At 44.8% G+C, this 11,658-nt stretch overlaps 6 non-coding genes across 6 annotated transcripts; all 6 read left to right on the forward strand.

Moving 5' to 3' along the window:
- Positions 1–3,490: 3,490 nt before the first annotated feature.
- On the forward strand, positions 3,491–3,562 carry trnam-cau (transfer RNA methionine (anticodon CAU)). The gene has a single exon. It is a non-coding gene; the product is annotated as a tRNA-Met (tRNA).
- A 637-nt stretch (positions 3,563–4,199) lies between these two features.
- On the forward strand, positions 4,200–4,271 carry trnai-gau (transfer RNA isoleucine (anticodon GAU)). The gene has a single exon. It is a non-coding gene; the product is annotated as a tRNA-Ile (tRNA).
- A 605-nt stretch (positions 4,272–4,876) lies between these two features.
- On the forward strand, positions 4,877–4,948 carry trnam-cau (transfer RNA methionine (anticodon CAU)). The gene has a single exon. It is a non-coding gene; the product is annotated as a tRNA-Met (tRNA).
- A 1,014-nt stretch (positions 4,949–5,962) lies between these two features.
- On the forward strand, positions 5,963–6,034 carry trnam-cau (transfer RNA methionine (anticodon CAU)). The gene has a single exon. It is a non-coding gene; the product is annotated as a tRNA-Met (tRNA).
- Positions 6,035–6,663: 629 nt separating this feature from the next.
- Positions 6,664–6,735, forward strand: trnam-cau (transfer RNA methionine (anticodon CAU)). Its single transcript has one exon. It is a non-coding gene; the product is annotated as a tRNA-Met (tRNA).
- A 991-nt stretch (positions 6,736–7,726) lies between these two features.
- trnam-cau (transfer RNA methionine (anticodon CAU)) lies at positions 7,727–7,798 on the forward strand. Its single transcript has one exon. It is a non-coding gene; the product is annotated as a tRNA-Met (tRNA).
- Positions 7,799–11,658: the final 3,860 nt, after the last annotated feature.

The following is an 11,658-nucleotide window of genomic DNA, read 5'->3' on the forward strand; positions in this document are numbered from 1 at the left end:
TCTAAGCAAGAGATTGTGGGTTTGAGACCCATCTGGGGTGACGTACAGCAGAGTGGTGCAGTGGAAGTGTGCTGGACCCATAAACCAGAGGTCAATGGATCGAAGCCGTCCTCTACTAAGACATTTTAACTTCTGGAAAATGCCTGAGCCCCCAAAAAAGTAGCAACATTCAAATCCTGGTCTTGAAATGCTGAGGCCGCTTGGTCCTCTCATATAAGTTGTTCATCCAGAAGACTCTGTCTGTGTATGTTAAATGTATCCTGAATGAGATGGAGAATTAAAAGGGTAAGTTAGCTATTGCATAACAGCCCCAGTGGCCTAATGGGTGAGGCACTGGCCTCCTAAGCCAGGATTGTGCATTCAAGTTCCATCTTGGGTGACGTATTGTACAGCAGAGTTGCACAACGGATGCTTGCTGGGCCCATAACCCAGAGGTCGTTGAACCGAAACCATCGTCTGCTAAGACTTTTTAAATTCTAGAAAATGACTGAGTCCCCCAAAAAGGGGCAACATCCACAGCCTGATCTTGAAATGCTGGGGCCGCTTGGTCCTCTCATAGAAGTTGTTCATCCAGAAGATTCTGCCTGTGTATTTTAAAGGTATCCTGAATGAGATGGAGAAGTAAAAGGGCAAGTTAGCTATTGCATAACAGCCCCAGTGGCCTAATGGATAATGCACTGGCCTCCTAAGCCAGAGGTTGTTGGTTCGAGTGCCATCTAGGGTGATGTACAGCAGAGTGGCGCGGCGGAAGCATGCTGGGCCCATAACCCAGAGGTCATGGGTTGAAACTGTCCTCTGCAAAGACTTTTTACCTTCTAGAAAATGCCTGAGCCCTCAAAAAGGGGCAACATTCAAAGCCTGATCTTGAAATGCTGAGGCCTCTTGGTCCTCTCATAGAAGTCGTTCATCCAGAAGACTCTGTCTGTGTATTTTAAAGGCATCCTGAATGAGATGGAAAAGTAAAAGGGCAAGTTAACTACTGCTTAACAGCCTCAGAGGCCTAATGGATAAGGTCATATTCCTCTAAACAAGGGATTGTGGGTTTGAGTCCCATCTTGGGTGACGTACAGCAGAGTGGCGCAGCGGAAGCGTGCTGGGACTATAACCCAGAGGTCAATGGATTAAAAACATGCTGTGCTAAGACTTTTTAACTTCTAGAAAATGCCTGACCACTCAAAAAGTGGCAACATTCAGAGCCTGATGTTGAAATGCTGAGGCCACTTGGTCCTCTCGTAGAAGTTGTTCATCCAGAAGATTCTGTCTGTGAATTTTAAAGGTATCCTGAATGAGATGGAGGAGTAAAAGGGCAAGTTAACTGCTGCATAACAGCCTCAGTGGCCTAATGGATAAGGTCATATTCCTCTTAGCAAGGGATTGTGGGTTTGAGTCCCACCTGGGGTGAAGTATAGCAGAGTGGCGCAGCGGGAGAGTGTTGGACCCATAACCCAGAGATCAATGGATCGAAACCGTCCACTGCTAAGACTTTTTAACTTCTAGAAAATGCCTGAGTCCCAAAAAAAGGGGCAACATTCAAAGCCTGCTTTTGAAATGCTGAGGCCACTTGGTCGTCTCATAGAAGTTGTTTATCCTGAAGACTCTGTCTGTGTACTTTAAAGGCATCCTGAATGAGATGGAGAAGTAAAAGGGCAAGTTAACTGCTGCATAACAGCCTCAGTGGCCTAATGGATAAGGTCATATTCCTCTAAACAAGGGATTGTGGGTTTGAGTCCCATCTTGGGTGACGTACAGCAGAGTGGCGCAGCGGAAGCGTGCTGGGACTATAACCCAGAGGTCAATGGATTAAAAACATGCTGTGCTAAGACTTTTTAACTTCTAGAAAATGCCTGACCACTCAAAAAGGGGCAACATTCAGAGCCTCATCTTGAAATGCTGAGGCCACTTGGTCCTCTTGTAGAAGTTGTTCATCCAGAAGATTCTGTCTGTGTATTTTAAAGGTATCCTGAATGAGATGGAGACGTAAAAGGGCAAGTTAGCTATTGCATAACAGCCCCAGTGGCCTAATGGATAATGCACTGGCCTCCTAAGCCAGCGATTGTTGGTTTGAGTACCATCTGGGGTAAGGTACAGCAAAGTGGCGCAGCGGAAGCGTGCTGCGCCCGTAACCAAGAGGTCGACGGATCGAAACCATCCTCTGCTAAGACTTTTTAACTTCTAGAATCTGCCTTTGCCCCCAAAAAAGGGGCAACATTCAAAGCCTGGTCTTTAAATGCTGAGGCCGCTTGGTCCTCTCATAGAAGTCGTTCATCCAGAAGACTCTGTCTGTGTATTTTAAAGGTATCCTGAATGAGATGGAGAAGTAAAAGAGCAAGTTAACTGTGGCATAACAGCCCCAGTGGCCTAATGGATAAAGCACTGGCATCCTAAGCTGGGTTTGTTGCTTCGAGTCCCATCTGGGCTGATGTACTGTACAGCAGCGTTGCACAGCGGAAGCTTAGTCCCATCTGGGGTGACATACTCTACAAAAGAGTTCCACAGCGTAAGCTTGCTGGGCCCATAACTCAGAGGCCGATGGACAGAAACCATAGTTTGTTAAGACTTTTTAACTTCTAGAAAATACCTGAGCCCCCAAAAAGGGGCAATATCCACAGCCTGATCTTGAAATGCTGAGGCCACTTGGTCCTCTCGTAGAAGTTGTTCATCCAGAAGATTCTGTCTGTGTATTTTAAAGGTATCCTGAATGAGATGGAGACGTAAAAGGGCAAGTTAGCTATTGCATAACAGCCCCAGTGGCCTAATGGATAAGGTCATATTCCTCTAAGCAAGGGATTGTGGGTTTGAGATCCATCTAGGGTGACGTACAGCAGAGCTGCACTGCGGAAGCTTGCTGGGCCCATAACCCAGAGGTCGATGGACCAAACCATGGTCTGCTGAGACTTTTTAACTTCTAGAAAATGCCTGAGCCCCCCAAAAAGTGGCAACATCCATAGCCTGATCTTGAAATTCTGGGGCCGCTTGGTCCTTTCATAGAAGTTGTTCATCCAAAAGATTCTGTCTGTGTATTTTAAAGGTATCCTGAATGAGATGGAGAAGTAAAAGGGCAAGTTGGCGATGGCGTAACAGCCCCAGCGGCCTACTGGATAATGCACTGGCCTCCTAAGCCAGGGATTGTGGGTTTGAGTACCATCTGGGGTGATGTACAGCAGAGTGGCGCAGCGGAAGTGTGCTGGGCCCATAACCCAGAGGTCGATGGATTGAAACCGTCCGCTGCTAAGACTTTTTAACTTCTAGAAAATGCCTGAGCCCCCCAAAAAGGGGCAAAATCCACAGCCTAATCTTGAAATGCTGAGGCCACTTGGTCCTCTCATAGAAGTTGTTCATCCAGAAGACTCTGTCTGTGTATTTTAAAGGCATCCTGAATGAGATGGAGAAGTAAAAGGCCAAGTTATAATAGCCCCAGTGGCCTAATGGATAATGCACTGGCCTCCGAAGCCAGAGATTGTGGGTTTGAGCACCATCTGGGGTGACGTACAGCAGAGTGGTGCAGTTGAAGCCTGCTGGGCCCATAACCCAGAGGTCGATGGATCGATACCATCCTCTGCTAAGCAAGTTAGCGATGGCGTAACAGCCCAGTGGCCTAATGGGTAAAGCACTGACCTCCTAAGCCAGTGATTGTGGGTTTGAGTACAAGCTGGGGTGACGTACAGCAGAGTGGCGCAGCGGAAGCTTGCTGGGCCATAACCCAGAGGTCGATGGACCGAAACCATCGTCTGCTAAGACTTTTTAACTTCTAGAAAATGCCTGAGCCCTCAAAAAGGGGCAACATTCAGAGTCTAAGCAAGGGATTGTGGGTTTGAGAACCATCTGGGGTGATGTACAGCAGAGTGGTACAGCGGAAGCATGTTGGGCCCATAACCCAGAGGTCGATGGATGGATCGAAACTGTCCTCTGGTAAGACTTTTTAACTTTCTAGAAAATGCCTGAGCCCTCAAAAAGTGGCAACATTCAAAGCCTGACCTTGAAATGCTGAGGCCGCTTGGTCCTCTCATAGAAGTCGTTTATCCAGAAGACTCTGTCTGTGTATTTTAAAGGTATCCTGAATGAGATGGAAAAGTAAAAGGGCAAGTTAACTACTGCTTAACAGCCTGAGTCGCCTACTGGATAAGGTCATATTCCTCTAAGCAAGGGATTGTGAGTTTGAGTCCCATCTGGGGTGACGTACAGCAGAGTGGCGCAGCGGCAGCAGAGTGGCGCAGCGGAAGTGTGCTGGGCCGATAACTCAGAGGTCGATGGATCGAAACCATCCTCTGCTAAGACTTTTTAACTTCTAGAAAATGCCTGAGCCCTCAAAAAGGGGCAACATTCAAAGCCTGGTTTTGAAATGCTGAGGCCACTTGGTCCTCTCGTAGAAGTTGTTCATCCAGAAGACTCTGTCTGTGTATTTTAAAGGTATGCTGAATGAGATGGAAAAGTAAAAGGGCAAGTCAACTACTGCTCAACAGCCTCAGTGCCCTAATGGATAAGGTCATATTTCTCTAAGCAAGGGATTGTGGGTTTGAGTCCCAGCTTGGGTGACGTACAGCAGAGTGGCGCAGCGGAAGCGTGCTGGGCCCATAACCCAGAGGTCGATTGATCGAAAACATGCTGTGCTAAGACTTTTTAACTTCTAGAAAATGCCTGAGACCTCAAAAATGGGCAACATTCAAAGCCTGATCTTGAAATGCTGAGGCCACTTGGTCCTCTCGTAGAAGTTGTTCATCCAGAAGATTCTGTCTGTGTATTTTAAAGGCATCCTGAATGAGATGGAAAAGTAAAAGGCAAGTTAACTACTGCTTAACAGCCTCAGTGGCCTACTGGATAAGGTCATACTCCTCTAAGCCAGGGATTGTGGGTTTGAGCACCATCTGGGGTGCTGTACAGCAGAGTGGCGCAGCGGAAGCATGCTGGGCCCATGACCCAGAGGTCGATGGGTCGAAACCATCCTCTGCTAAGACGTTTTAAGTTCTAGAAAATGCCTGAGCCCTCAAAAAGGGGCAACATTCAAAGCCTGGTCTTGAAATGCTGAGGCCGCTTGGTCCTCTCATAGAAGTTGTTCATCCAAAGATTCTGTCTAGCCTGATCTTGAAATGCTGAGGCCACTTGGTCCTCTTGTAGAAGTTGTTCATCCAGAAGATTCTTTCTGTGTATTTTAAAGGTATCCTGAATGAGATGGAGACGTAAAAGGGCAAGTTAGCTATTGCATAACAGCCGCAGTGGCCTAATGGATAATGCATTGGCCTCCTAAGTCAGTGATTGAGGGTTTGAGCACAAGCTGGGGTGATGTACAGCAGAGTGGCGCTGCGGAAGTGTGCTGGGCCCATAACCCAGAGGTTGATGGGTTGAAACCATGGTCTGCTAAGACTTTTTAACTTCTAGAAAATGCCTCAGCCCCCAAAAAAGGGGCAACATTCAAAGCCTGGTCTTGAAATGCTGAGGCCACTTGGTCCTCTCATAGAAGTTGTTCATCCAGAAGACTCTGTCGGTGTATTTTAAAGGCATCCTGAATGAGATGGAGAAGTAAGAGGGCAAGTTAGCTATTGCATAACAGCCCCAGTGGCCTAATGGATAATGCACTGGCCTCCTAAGCCAGTGATTGTGGGTTTGAGTACCATCTGGGGTGATGTACAGCAGAGTGGCGCAGCGGAAGCGTGCTGGGCCCATAACCCAAAGGTTGAAGGATCGAAGCCATCCTCTGCAAAGACTTTTTAACTGCTAGAAAATGCCTGAGCACTCAAAAAGGGGCAACATTCAAAGCCTGATCTTGAAATGCTGAGGCCACTTGGTCCTCTCGTAGAAGTTGTTCATCCAGAAGATTCTGTCTGTGTATTTTAAAGGTATCCTGAATGAGATGGAGACGTAAAAGGGCAAGTTAGCTATTGCATAACAGCCCCAGTGGCCTAATGGATAATGCACTGGCCTCCTAAGCCAGGTATTCTGGGTTTGAGCACCATCTGGGGTGATGAACAGCCGAGTGGCGCAGCGGAAGCGTGCTGGGCCCATAACCCAGAGGTCGATGGATCAAAACCATCCTCTGCTAAGACTTTTTAACTTCTAGAAAATGCATGAGCCCCTAAAAAAGGGGCAACATTCAAAGCCTGATCTTGAAATGCTGAGGCCACTTGGTCCTCTCGTAGAAGTTGTTCATCCAGAAGATTCTGTCTGTGTATTTTAAAGGCATCCTGAATGAGATGGAGAAGTAAAAGGCCAAGTTAACAACTGCATAACAGCCTCAGTGGCCAAATGGATAAGGTCATAAACCTCTAAGCAAGGGATTGTGGGTTTGAGACCTGTCTGGGGTGACGTACAGCAGAGTGGCGCAGCGGAAGAATGCAGACCCCATAAACCAGAGGTCAATGGATCAAAACCGTCCTCTACTAAGACATTTTAACTTCTGGAAAATGCCCGAGCCCCCAAAAAAGTGGCAACATTCAAAGCCTGGTCTTTAAATGCTGAGGCCGCTTGGTCCTCTCATAGAAGTTGTTCATCAAAAGATTCTGTCTCTGTATTTTAAAGGTATCCTGAATGAGATGAAAAAGTAAAAGGGCAAGTTAGCTATGGAGTAACAGCCCCAGTGGCCTAATGGATAAGCCTCAGTGGCCTAATGGATAAGGTCATATTCCTCTAAGCAAGGGATTGTGGGTTTGAGTATCATCTGAGCAGATATACAGCAGAGTGGCGCAGCGGAAGTGTGCTGGGCCCATAACCCAGAGGTCAATGGATCGAAACCATCCTCTGCTAAGACTTTGTAACTTCTAGAAAATACCTGAGGCCCCCAAAAAGGGGCAATATCAACAGACTGGTCTTGAAATGCTGAGGCCACTTGGTCCTCTCGTAGAAATTTTTCATCCAGAAGATTCTTTCTCTGTATTTTAAAGGTATCCTGAATGAGATGGAGAAGTAAAAGGGCAAGTTAGCTATGGACTAACAGCCCCAGTGGCCTAATGGATAAGTCATTGGCTTCCTAAGCCAGGGATTGGGGGTTCGAGAAGGTATCCTGAATGAGATGGAGAAGTAAAAGGGCAAGTTAGCGATGGCGTAACAGCCCCAGTGGCCTAATGGGTAAGGCACTGGCCTCCTAAGCCAGGGATTGTGGGTTTGAGTATCATCTGAGGAGATATACAGCAGAGTGGCGCAGCGGAAGTGTGCTGGGCCCATAACCCAGAGGTCAATGGATCAAAACCATCCTCTGCTAAGACTTTGTAACTTCTAGAAAATGCCTGAGGCCCCCAAAAAGGGGCAATATCAACAGCCTTGTCTCGAAATGCTGAGGCCACTTGGTCCTCTTGTAGAAATTTTTCATCCAGAAGATTCTTTCTCTGTATTTTAAAGGTATCCTGAATGAGATGGAGAAGTAAAAGGGGAAGTGAGCTCCTGCAAAACAGCCCCAGTGGCCTAATGGATAAGTCACCGGCCTCCTGAGCCAGGGATTGTGGGTTCGAGTTCCATCTTGGGTGACGTACTGTACAGCAGAGTTGCACAGCTGATGCTTGGTGGGCCCATAACCCAGAGGTCGACAGATCGAAACCATCCTCTGCTAAGACTTTTTAACTTCTAGAAAATGCCTGAGCCCCCCAAAAGGGGCAACATCCACATTAAAGGTATCCTGAATGAGATGGAGAAGTAAAAGGGCAAGTTAGCTATTTCAAAACAGCCCCAGTGGCCTAATGGATAATGCACTGGCCTCCTAAGCCAGGGATTGTGGGTTTGAGTACCATCTAAGGAGATATACAGCAGAGTGGCGCAGCGGAAGCATGCTGGGCCCATAACCCAGAGGTCGATGGATCGAAACCATCCTCTGCTAAGACTTTTTAACTTCTAGAAAATGCCTGAGGCCCCCAAAAAGGGGCAATATCCACAGCCTGATCTTGAAATGCTGATGCCACTTGGTCCTCTCGTAGAAGTTATTCATCCAGAAGATTCTGTCTGTGTATTTTAAAGGTATCCTGAATGAGATGGAGGAGTAAAAGGGCAAGTTAGCTATTGCATTACAGCCCCAGTGGCCTAATGGATAATGCACTGGCCTCCTAAGCCAGGTATTGTGGGTTTGAGTACAAGCTGGTGTGATGTACAGCAGAGTGGGGCAGCGGAAGTGTGCTGGGCCCATAACCCAGAGGTTGATGGATCGAAACCATCATCTGCTAAGACTTTTTAACTTCTAGAAAATGCCTGAGCCCCCCAAAAAGGGGCAACATCCACAGCCTGATCTTGAAATGCTGAGGCCACTTGGTCCTCTCGTAGAAGTTGTTCATCCAGAAGATTCTGTCTGTGTATTTTAAAGGCCTGAATGAGATAGAGAAGTAAAAGGGCAAGTTAACTACTGTATAAATGCTTCAGTGGCCTAATGGATAAGGTCATATCCCTCAAGCTGGGGAACAATAGTCCGTCAATGGTGGGGAAGAAGGGAAGAAGAGAGAGAAGGAAGAAAAAGAGAAGGGGAAGAAGAGAAAGGAGAAATGAAGAAAAGAAAGGGTGAAATTTGACGTTCAAAGACAGTTCTTCCTTAGCGTGCGCGCAGTGATACATTTTCGGATTTCTTCCTGCGGGAAAATCGCGCATTTATATTACACTGTTTCCTATTGCAGGTGCTCACCAAGACCGGGGTTCGAATCCAGCTAAAGACAACTTTTTATAATATTGTTAATTTCATTAAATACATGCAATTTCAAGGTTAATAAAATGTACATATGTACTTAGTTTGATATTCTTTCATGAAAATTAAACTATACCAATGGAAATGTGTTTTGTTGTTATTATTAGTTATTTAGTAGTTGTACTGATATTATTCTGATTAAGCATTTTCTTTAGGTTACATTAATTCAAGACACTTACAAACATGTTATTTCTAATGAAAAAAAGATGCAAAATAGTAATCAATATGCTGAAAAATGTCTGTGACAAGAATGACAAAATGCAAATTATCTTTTTATAGACATGTTCTATTGTTGCAGTGTACTGATGGAAATTGTTATATTAAAGCACAAATAAATAAAAAAAAGCAATCATTTCTCAATTTTTTTTATTTTACAATTATGCTAACAGAACAGTAATGAATATTAAATTAAATAATAAGTTTAAGCAACAATTAAAAGGTAAATAAAACGGTAAATATCAAGTTTTCAAAAACAATAAGTTAAAGTTAAATAGGATTTTTTTTTAAAAACAGTAAATAAAAAGTTAAATATTAAAAAATGTTTACAAAAAAACAACGTTAAATAATGTTCAACACAAATATTAACAATAGTGAACTATATTAAAACAACTATATACACTACAATAAATAAAAATATATACATTATTTGGGAACAGTTCTCCGCATTTGCTCCAACCACTGTTCTTTTGTAATAGTCTCAGTCCGTGGGCAGTACACCTTGCCCCTGTACTGGCTATGTCCTGTTGCACTGGTTTTGAACTGTCCACACTTCTTGCAAGTGTTTGCCTCTACAGTTCTCTTGTAGGGTCTCTTGGGCATGGCTTGCGGACTGGCAGCTGGTGCAGCAGGTTGTGAACTGGTGCCCTGCACAACTGTAGGCTGTAACAGTGGCTGTATCATTGGCATCCCCTGGACCATTGGCAGTCTTTGAACCATTGGCAGACACTGGAACATCTAGTGAAGTAAAAAGTACGATCTTATGCTTTGGAATGTAGTGAAGTAAAAGTAAAAGTTACTCAAAATAAAACTACTCCAGTAAAGTACAGATACTTGAAAAATGTACTTAAGTACAGTAACGAAGTAAAGCTACTCCGTTACTGTCCACCACTGCCTGATTGTAAATAAGTGCTGGCTGTGGTGGGTAATACCAGAGCTGGAGGTTATCACGAAGCCCTGGCTTTCCCCCGGATCCCATTTTGAAAAGCCTTTTGCCAATCCACTTTTGATCCTCTGGTGGCAAGGTCTCCGACCACAAACGAGGAAGCGGAACTACAGATGGACCTTGCAATAATGCCCCAGAATGAGCTGTCTGTGAAGGAAAAAAGACAAAACATTTAGTCAAGTAAGGTCATTCTATTTTTTAAGCACTTTTGAAGCAGTTTATTTTTATCCATGATTACCTTCACATGAAATTATCATTGCAATAATAGTTTTCACTTAAATACCTTTAGTATTACAGTGATTATGACAATGAAACTGATAACTTTACATTATACACTGCTGTCATCCAAAAAAAAGTAACAAAATAGTTATTCTGAAATCCTGTTTAATATATGAAATAAAACATTTCTGAGATTTTACAAACAGTATCTCTTTATTTTGACACATGAATGTTAACATATATACATTATCATTAATAAATCAGTATCAAGTAAACTCAATTGACATTATGACAATAGGTTGATCGTTGTTTTTTCTCAGCTTGAATGCGTTTTAAGAAACTACTGGTTATAAAAGTTATATTCAAAATTTCAGGGCATGTGAGCCTTTTAACATCTCTGTTAAGTGAAAAGAACAAATTAGATAAATTACTTTCCAAAGTGTTAAGAATTGTGTCAGCTGTCTGGCGACTGATTTAATTACATTTTTAGACCAACAGAATAGGAAATTACTTACGGAGACAATACTGCATGGCTGAGCGGGACTGGACACATCTGCAGTGGCTCTGGGGACAGCGGCTGGAACTTGAGCATCTGGTGTCTGTACAATCATGAAGTAAAATATAATGTCTGTAAGGAATCTCAGTCTGTTCTTTGTCTCCGAGGTGGGGGGATGTCAATCCAAAGAGCTCGTGATCATCACTGGTTTACATGTCATGGTCATGCTGTGCATCTCTGACCATTTAATCTTGATTACTTGCCCCCAAAATTGACAATCTCCTTGGAATTGTCAATAAGTGTTCTTTTGTTTAAATGCTGTGAACTACTCAAAGCTGCTGGTTGGTTCAGGCTTGTGGCGCCAGGATCTGATTTACGACATCCTGTGTCTTGGGCTTCTGTGGAATTCGGCTCCTCGTGTTTCAACTGTTCTTTATCAAATCTTACATTGTCTGATTCGGTCTGATACCCTACAAACTTGACCAAACTCACATCCTCAGTGTCGTTTGGTTTTTCTCTAGATGCTCTCGCTGGCTCTGGGGTCACTGAGGATGAAGAAACTACAGCAACATCTGGTCCAGATGAGGCAGTAAGAGCAGGTGGAGTGATGGAGTGTCTCATCCATGGCACTAAACCATTTCCAGGATGCTGCTGTGGACTTCTCCATCCTCACTGCTCACACCAGTCTGCAGACATTTCAGAGCGCCAGGATCTGATTTACGAACATCCTGTGTCTTGGGCCTCTGTGGAATTCGGCTCCTCGTGTTTCAACTATGTTCTAGATCAAATCTTAAATTGTCTGATTCGGTCTGATACCCTACAGTACAGACGTGGCCGAGGCTTCATCTGTACTTTCCCCGATCTCTCTGCTCCCGGGAGTTCTAAAGAGAGTGTGCCAGGACGGGGTCCGTCTACTGTTAGTAGCCCCGTTCTGGCCAGTCCGAGTATGGTTCTCTGACCTGATTTCCCTTCTCGACATCTCTTCATGGGAGATTTCCGTCAGGAGGGATCTCCTCTCACAGGCGGAGGGTACGATCTTTCACCCCCGCCCGGAGCTGTGGAAGCAGTGGGTGTGACCTCTGAGGGGGCACAACTCGTAGCTTCCGGTCTCTCAACCGAGGTTGTTGAGACCAT

Source organism: Sinocyclocheilus anshuiensis, unplaced genomic scaffold, assembly GCF_001515605.1.
Source record: "Sinocyclocheilus anshuiensis isolate Anshui unplaced genomic scaffold, SAMN03320099.WGS_v1.1 scaffold616, whole genome shotgun sequence".
Classification (NCBI taxonomy): domain Eukaryota; kingdom Metazoa; phylum Chordata; class Actinopteri; order Cypriniformes; family Cyprinidae; genus Sinocyclocheilus; species Sinocyclocheilus anshuiensis.